The sequence below is a fragment of the Saccostrea cucullata genome, unplaced genomic scaffold (assembly GCF_032062105.1).
Source record: "Saccostrea cucullata isolate Sc308-1 unplaced genomic scaffold, CSIRO_AGI_Scuc_v1 ctg69, whole genome shotgun sequence".
NCBI classification, from domain to species: domain Eukaryota; kingdom Metazoa; phylum Mollusca; class Bivalvia; order Ostreida; family Ostreidae; genus Saccostrea; species Saccostrea cuccullata.
Window position 1 is genome coordinate 271,569 of NW_026939160.1, and position 9,879 is coordinate 281,447.

The following is a 9,879-nucleotide window of genomic DNA, read 5'->3' on the forward strand; positions in this document are numbered from 1 at the left end:
GGCGTTAGATTTTCTCCAGATTTGGAATGTACACTGAAGTCAATGTAAGTTGTATATGGTATAAAAATAAATAGTTTTCACACAATAAAACCCCAGTCGCCCCCCTTAAATGTAGAAATGATTATGTACATAGTCTAATTTCCCTTTATTCCTCCTTAGATCAATTTCGCAAACACATGCAGCCTTCTAAACGATTCAGTTTACCGAACAACCCTCGTACATGTATATTTAGGGCCTCCTTAGCTCCTGACCTTTTGACTGGCGGAATTTCCATTCCGGTAGAATTATCAACAAATCAACTCAACTAACTTTCAAATAGTTATCAAAGAGAAAACAAATAGAAATGGAAATATTGTAGTTTTTTCAAAATGTATACTTACCAATGATCGAAAGTAGGACACTTAATACGCCATATTTTCCCATTATGTTTCGTCTCTATTGTGGTAATAAACTCCATGAAGACAATGACACGATCAGATGAAGTTTGATGCTGTAAACAGGATGATATAACAAGGAATAATGATAAATAATGAATTTTTTTTTTGAATTAATTATAATATAACTGTTTAGGGTTATAAAACTGTAAAATTATATTGTTTTCACATCAGTTATCAAGGACAATACTTGAAAATAATGAAAAAATTCTCAAAAAAGAAATAAAAGGAACTATGATTTATTCATTGCAATAAATCTATGATAGCGACAATATCACCCACAGGAATTGAATCTAAATGATGCATGCAAACCAATAAGCTTAAGTTTTTTATGTAGAGCATCCTTAATTGTTAATAATTAATGATAATCGTTGTATAAACATGTAATACCTAAGTATTTGTTTATGTTTTTAGGCCAGCACTCAACATGATGCTCTTCAAACCATCTCTTTAAAACGACTTTTATATAATTACCTGAGTTATACGTATAATGTAGACAATAAGAGATTACATATTGAAAAGTTTAAACATATTAGTGGGCAGTGTGGAGTGTCATGTTAAATAAACTCTAATCTACACTAATTTAGGCTGCGTCCATATCAACATTCGGCTAATCATGGCTTTCATTATTTTTATAGATCTTCCCTAACATGTACAGTGTATTCGTATGTAAACATTTGATATATTGAGACACTTCATTATCTGTTTGAATTTCAGGCAAACAAGGATAACTCATTTTTTTGATTTTTTTAAAGGTGGAATGCCATACCAACTTTTTATTTTATAGATCTTTGAGTCATACATTTTAATCAATGGTTTCAGCATTGAAAGGTCGATAATAGCTCTTAATTATTTTTTATTAAATTTTATGTATTTTTTCAAAGAAAATGAAAAAAAGTATTTATAGCCAAATAAGATGTTTTCGAGTTAAAAGTTAACTGTAAATGAAAGCATCGTGTTAATATCTAATAAAATATGTAAAGAAAGGTTGATAACCAGCATGTTTGTGCATGCATTCCTTACTCTTACCTATAGCTACATGTATTGGATAAAGTATTCCTTCATTATTCCTTTACTTTGAGAGCATAGCTGTGGGAATTTTTTTTTAATCTTGTACGATTAAAGTCATTTTCTTTAATTTTTAAGTTGGCATATTTCAAAAGTAATAAAATAATTTTTGTTATTAGCAAAGATTTTTTCTTTTGTTTAAGGATGAACAAAAAATGAATTAAAATGAGGCAAAATAATTGAACAGTCTTATCATCATTAGAGATCATTTGTTGCTTAAAAAGACATTTAGTGAACAGGGTAACTGCAAAAGGGTTCAAAAAAGAAAGATAATATACCGTAATTATGTCAATATGTAGATCAAAATAATATGGATTGAATTGGAGCATAGTTTGCTCTCCATTTTCAACATGGTGCTGAAATGTGGAAAAAATTTAAATTAACAAAATATACCTCAGTGCTCTATTTTCTTTTCAAATTATACATTTAGTCTTTTAGCTTACTTTGCTATATTAGACAAGTAGCTGCATGAATGTTGTAATCATAGTTATTTGTTGTGCAAACACTAATCAAACAAAAATATAATTATTTAGCATGATTAGTAAGTCCTGATAAAAATGATGATACATGTATAATTAAATGTTTAACTCAGAAAAACTCTCTTTCAACCTAAATGGCATCTGAATACATTCCTTATTTATCTGAATGATATATTTTTTAAACAAAGGTTTGTTTGATATTTATCAGATGTCTTTTTAAAAATTCAAAAGAATACCCTTAACAATTGAAATACTGAAGACTTTTTCTATGCATTATATTGTTTTTGTATATTAATCTAATTGTATATTAAATATATTAATATTAAGTTTGACAAAGACTACAAAAATGTTTGTAGGGTTAATTTTCAGGCACACATTTATAAAAGATATTTAGTTTCAGAGAGATGTGAAACAGACTTTGGTATTAAACCATGAAGTATCCAATGATGAACTTACAGAAGTGTGGTTAGGAATTAGTGCTACATATAATTTACCTATCCACTGTAATTTTTTCCAGAGTTCCGTAGGTTCATGCAATTCTTGTCATTGTGATTTCTCCTGCTCGCAGTGTGAAGGCATCAGCTGTTGTTGTATTGAAATAAAGATACGTCAACCAAGTATGGATTCCTTTACCCAGCAGCTCACCCCAAAATCACTGCCTAACCCCCCACAGCTCAATACCCCCAAAACCGCATCACTTACCCCAGCCCCCAGTGTAGGGCAAGAAAAACTTTTTACTCCATCTTCATCTCAAGTTTTGAGAACACAGGTGCAAGTTAACAGGGCCTTTTATGATTCTTTTGTGGGAAATGAAGGGAGTTTAAAAAGTCAGAGGATTTATGAGAGTTCCAAATCAAAACCATTGCACAGCAAAAGAGAAATCAAGGTTTTTCTGGAACCAAAAGATTTAGAAAGTGGAGAAATGTTCAGTAATGTTCAGGTTAAAGGAAGAAAATCCACAAGAAAAAGACCCTTGCTGTAACAATTGACAAAATACAAAATTTGGAAGAAAATCCAGAGAGAGAAACCAGACCTAAGAAGAAACCAAGGAAGAAGAAAGTTAACCAAATTACTGAGTCAACGAAAATACCAAGTGAGCTTCATTGGGAGAAAACCCTAGACCTTTAGTTCAGTTACAACCAATTCATTCATCTTCTGTTGAATCAAGCACCATTCAATCCAATCAAAAACAGATAAGAAGGTTACTCGGAAAAACAAACCAATCAAAGCCAATTATCAAAAAAAAAAAAAAAAAAACGGAAATCAAGACTGGGTAATGCAATCTTATTCTGGTTTGGACTATGCATGAGGGATATCCTGCATGTATCCTGCATGAATATGTGAGGTACACATATAGATCTGTCTCCATAGCTACAAATGTATGATAATGTCCCATACCTACTTCATCGTTTCATTTCATTATAATCTTGGCCACCTTGTAGGCATTTAGATGGATTAAAATTACTTTCCTTCATATTTTTTAGAACCTTTTAAGCAATGTGCATGCATTCCTTACTCTTACCTATATATTGGAGAAAGTTTTCCTTCATTATTCCTTTAGCTTGAGAGCATGGTTGTGGGAATTTTCTAATCCTGCATGATTAAGTCATATTTCTTTCTTTCCTCCTGACAACTTATCAACTGAGTCATTTCCATAGGAAAAAATGTAGATCTTGTTAAACTTTAGAAAAGAATTTTCTATATAATATAGTTGATCCTTTTTTACTACATGTGTATTGATACCAAGGACTTTACTCATGGCTTAATATACTGTACAAATACAAATAAAGATTCTCTTATATTGGGCAGTGGGTACTTTTTCCATGATTTACCGGTATCTTAATTTCTAGTCTTTTTAGCTCACCTGAGCCGAAGGTCAAAGTGAGCTTTTCTGATCAAAATTTGTCCGTCGTCTGTCGTTGGCGTTGTCGTCGTTGTTGTCATAAACTTCTCACATTTTCATCTTCTTCTCAAGAACCACTGGGCCAATTTCAACCAAACTTGCTACAAAGTATCCTTGGATAAAGGGGATTCAAGTTTGTTCAAATGAAGGGCTTCTCCCTTTTCCAAGGGGAGGTAATTATGAATTAGAGAAAAATAAATGGCATTTTAAAAAAAACCTTCTTCTCAAGAACCACTGGGCCAGGAAAGATGAAACTCGTGTGGAATCATCCTCAGGTAGTTTAGATTAAAGTTAACTCAAATCAATACCCCTGGAGGTAGGTTGGGGCCATAATATGGCCGATCAAAATTTTACATAGGAATATAGAGGAAAAGTCTTTAAAAATCTTCTTCTCAAGAACCATTGAGACAGGAAAGATGAAAATCATGTGAAATTATTCTCAGGTAGTGTAGATTCAATTTTGTTCAAATCATGACCCCCGGGGCTAGGGTGGGGTCAAAATGGCCGACCAAAGTTTTACATAAGAATATATAGGAAAACCTTTTAAAATCTTCATTTCAAGTTCTTCAAAACCATGATAAGTAATATTTATATGGAATCATCCTCAGATAGTGCAGATTCAAGTTCGTTTAAATCATGATCCCCTAGTGGGTTAAAATCCAAGCCCCTCCCCACCCACCCCCGCCCCCTGAGTAAACTTTTAGTTCTGATCTGATATGTGCTTTTTCCTAGCTGATGTGCTCAGGTGAGCGCCGTGGGCCCTGGGCCTCTTGTTTATGAATGTGAAGAGAGATGTTTTTTCAATATGATGTGATTTTTAATTTGGCTATTTCTTATAAATTCTTTGGGAAAATCAGATATCAAATTATTACATTGCAAATTTTAGCTATTGTTACCTGATACATGTATTTTATTTTGTCAGTGATCTACACAAGAAATTCTTATTTCTTGGCAAAATCTCTTGGATTGTTTTTAATGCAAGAAAAAGAGGGCTGTAAAGCAGGTTTTCTGCATCTCACTGAGGAAATGAATATTACTTCACATCTTTGATAGTGAGTTGATGGAAACCTCCTAAATGTAGTCAATACTTGGAATTCCTTTCTTAAAGTGTTTTACTGTATCTTCCATGTTAGTAAGTCTAAAATTTTATAAATCTTTAGTTTGATAACACATTTTTTCCTCATCCTTTTGGTAGCTGTACTATGGCAAGTCTTGCGAGATTCATTGTGGAACACAGGGACTGTGAACTCCTGTCGTGAGGTACGAAAGCTCCTATACATGTATTACAAAATACGGAAGGGTTTGAATTTACAAAATTGGAATAAGCTGAATAATATTCTAATATTATACACTAGTATGTCTCGAAAGTTTTCTGCATAAAATATTGGAATTACAACTGAATTTCAAATTTATTTCCACATAGAGAATTTTGGGCTTTTTCAAGTGTGAGGACTTTCTTATGAACTTTTCCTGCTATGAGGTATGTTGAAAAATCAATTTAGTTTTGTTGATTTTGTCAAAAAAAAGAAATAAATTTGTCCATCAAATGAATGCAGATTATTAAGAAAAAAGCAAACTATTTGTAGGACTACATTCCTGGTGAAAGTTGTCGCCATTACAGCTGTAAGAAATTTTGGAAGACTTTCTGTGACTGAAAGGTAACATGTTGCATAAATTTCATTACTTTATTGTTGAATAGAAGTTTTCGGGGGAAAATACTCCACACATCTTAATTCGATCACTACCCCAGAGTTCAACATCATTGAACTTTGTTTTTTAAAAGTGTTTCTAAGCATCTGCAAAATTCCTTCCATTTCTTTGACCCATACAAACAGGTTGTCATTTTGTGTGAGAGATGTAATTTTTGATTGGTTGTCTACAGCTGGCTTGTCCAAAATTATGCAGCTGTGACTTATTGCGAGCACTTTGTATCTCTAGTATGTCAAAAATTCTCTGAATGATTGATGATTGAAACTTTTCATAATTTCTGATTTCTTAATATTTTTTATGAGATTTTCCTCGATCCTGTTTGTAAAACTTGCATGTTTGTTTAAACCATATCTTGCATGCAATTATAGAGCTGTAAGTAATAATGGCGAAAAGTCAGAAATATTGCCTTTGAATGTGATCAGGTGAAGATTAAATTCGAGGAACTTTCTTTGGGATTGTTTGATGTGGGTGTAGACTGCCATTGTTACATATAATTCATAAAATTTTATATACACTGTATACATTTATTTTACAGGTTATATGATCATTCACATTCATTTGAAAAATAAAATTGTGAGATTTTAAAATAAAAAAAACATTTTAAATGAAATTTTAATGTAAAGTAACTTGCCTTTTCATTTTACATTTTTCTCGAGAACCATTTGAGCTTTTGCAATGAAATTTTCCATAACAACTCCCTGTGGCCTAAGTAAGACCCCTATTGATTTCGAGGTGAAAAGGTCAAAGTTCAAGGTCGTAAATTTATACATTCTCTCTGTGTGTAACACTTTCCTTTCCGGGCGATATTTCAAGAAGATTTTGAGCTTTTGCAATGTAATTTTATACCAAACCTCGCTAGGACCTCTCTCACCCCTCTTAAAGTGTCCCTATCCGTTTGTTTTATTAGTATTTATTGTACTACAATTACGCTATTTTTAGCACAATGGTATGAGGAGAGTTACATGTATGGCACGCCAAATTCACAAAAATGAGCTAAACATAGTTTCACAGTCGATAAACTAGGTTTATCGGTTGTAAACTATAGTTTACGGACTGTAAACTATAGTTAACAACGTTAATCTATATTTTACAACCGTAAACCATAGTTAACGCGATAATCTATGTTTCACAACCGTAAACTATACTTAACACTGGAAACAATCATTTGCGATTGCAAAACATAGATTATCTGATAAATACAGTTTCACGATTTGTAAACTATAGTTTACAAACCGTTAACTATAGTTAACGATCTGATAAATATAGTTTCACGATTTGTGAAACTATGATTAACAACTCTTAACTATAGTTTACGATTGTAAACTATGGTTTACAAACGTGAATCTATGTTTTTCAACAAAATCTATTGCTAACGCTTATTACAGACAGATAAACTTAGATTATCATTCGTTAACTACAGTTAACAACCGTTAAATATAGTTTTACAGATGAAAACTTACTTAACGAATCGTTAACTATAGTTTACGGTTTGTAAACTATAGTTTACAGTCGATAAACCTAGTTTATCAAATGTGAAACTAGGTTTATCTCATTTTTGTGAATTTGGCGTATATGTATTACGTATAAAACAGCTTATCGGCGGACTTTATATTCTTATTACATCTGTTAGAACTGTTTAATAAAGGTTAAATAAGACACCATGCATTGTGTAAAATTTTGACAATATCGAACGTGAATATACGCATGTATGTGACTTCATCTTTACATATAACTTTCGTCAGTTTAAAGCATTTACGTGGTAAAGTGGTATGTCTCTCGCATTACATGTGAGAGGAACTGGGTTCGAATCCGGGACGATCCATTTTCTTTTTTTCCCAAAATACTTTTTTTTTACTAAATGATAGTATTCAGCATGTGAAATGAAAAATTTATGAGGTCTGACTTGTACAAACTCATAAAATCATCACTACAGTGTGATAAATATTCCATATAAAAAGAATCTTCTATACACATAATAAAGAATAAGCAATCAAATCTTTATATCCATATTGGCATATTTTATCCGCTTCAGTAAACATGTTTATTTCCCTAAGCGGGGGACACAAATTTTCTGAATTTCATGTAGTTTGTCCTTTCTCTACTATTTTTAATTTTTTTAAATTCTCCCCCTCCCTGTTCCTCTTTTTGAAATCGAGTTTTGAGTGTTGTCGTTTTCATGGCTACTATATAATTAATTCCCGAAAAGAGAATGATCATTATACTCTGCTCTTACTATCCAAACCAGTTATATCATGTCATTTTATAAAGTCAAATTATTTATTGAATATACTATAGTAGATAGATTACAAATTCACTGTTTTTATTTCCATGGAAAATCAAGTATTTTTCTTCTTTTTTCCTTGACTTTTGGAATGTGATTTGGCGCTTCTCTTAATTTTCTTGCGTGGACCAAATCGAATATGTCTGTACAATACAGGCAGGTCTGAGAGAACAATGATCGCGAACGTGAACATAATAATTCCCACACCGACAATAGATCCTACTGCTTTTGCCGACGGACGAGGATCCGCAACAGAAATCTTGGCGTTCTTCTGGCTGGCCAGATTCTTTTTTTCCAGCACAAGTTTCTTTTGTATGGCAGAAATTTTGTCCTGAAGTTCTTTTTGTGTCCTGATAATTACCTGGTTTTTCATACGTGTACATGGACATTTGCATCCTGTGAAAAAATAAGAAAAGTTTTGGAAGTTTAACAAATTTTGACCAAATATGTACATACGTTAAAGTTCAGAAAAGTTTTTGCGGCGGGCGATATTTAAGAACATTCTTTGATAACATTAAGAGATTCATAAGAGATTATACTGAAGGGAAATCGCATCGTGTTGCCAAAAAACAAAACACCCTCCCCCCTCCCCAAAAAAAAAGAAGTCAAAGAATTGTGGTCCCCCACTTTCGGTTGTCGTTGTGGGTGAGATGTCATTATTTATGGCATGTTGTGTAAAATATAAACGCCTTATCATATGTCATTCATACAAAAATATTATTAAAGTTGATAATTTTAAAATTAGGTCAAACATGAAGGTCGAGGGTCCAGAAATAATAGCATGCTCGGGAATATCTTGTCACAGGTAATACACATGTCAAATATGAAAGCCCCATCTTCTCCATAAAAAGTTACACGGGAAAATTAACATTTTTGAAATTAGGTCAAACGTTAAGGTCAAAGGTAACGGGCTCAAAAATTATAGTGCATTTAGAAAGGTCTTGTCACAGGTAATATACATTTGAAAGATGAAAGCCCTAAATCTTCTTATTCCAAAGTTATGACCACGATTAAAGCTTTTTTAAAAAAATAGGTCAAACTTCAAGGTCAAGATCACGGGGTCAAAAATCATAGTGTATTTAGAAAGGTCTTGTCACAGGTAATACACATGTAATATGAAAGTCTTATCTTTTTTCATTCAAAAGGTATAACCAAAGTTAAAGTTTTTGTGACAAGCGGACAAATCTACAAACTGACAGACAAACAGACGAATTAGATTAAATGTCCCCTTCTTTATCTCGAAAGCGGGGGGGGGGGGGGGGGGGGGGGGGGGGGGAGGGCTATAAGCACATTTGTCAAAGAAAATCTCCATTTAAAAAAATGGATAACTTGGTTAAAGAAGAAAGTGTGAAAACAAGCATTTCTTTTACTTCGACCTCCAAGTCAGTGAAGAGTGTTCGAATTTGACTCGGGTTGTCATATGCGGAAATATTAACAAGTGGATTATGTTTTGATAGGAACTGTCTTTCAATTTGTGTTATTCTAACATCGAAAAGTCAGACTGGTATACAAGTGAATTCTGTATAGACCCCCTGATTTCCAGCTAGCTGCAGATCTGTAGCTCTCCGAAAAGAAAAAATATATATATTGATAGACCGGAGAGCTACAGAGCCACTCATTGAAAAAAAACTGTATTATTATTGCGCACAAAAAAGTGCGCTCGGTTCTTGATTAATTCTTCCAAATTCTTACCTCAGTTGCATAATATGGAAGATTTAAAAAGAAATCTCTCTTTTTTATCAAGTATTCTCGTAGTTGACATCTGAACGAAGCATATTGGACCGAATTATCTTTGACACCAAAATGGCAGTATGTGTAAGCGAAATGTTCGATGATTACAAAATCAGGGCCAGGAGGACTATTAACAACAATTATGATGAATGTTTTGTTGTGGAAAGAGTCAAAAAATATGTCAGGAACACACGGTTAGTAATAGTTTGAGATTACAATTTTAAAAACATGGAGAAATAAATCGAGAACCGAGCACACTTTTTGTGCGCAATA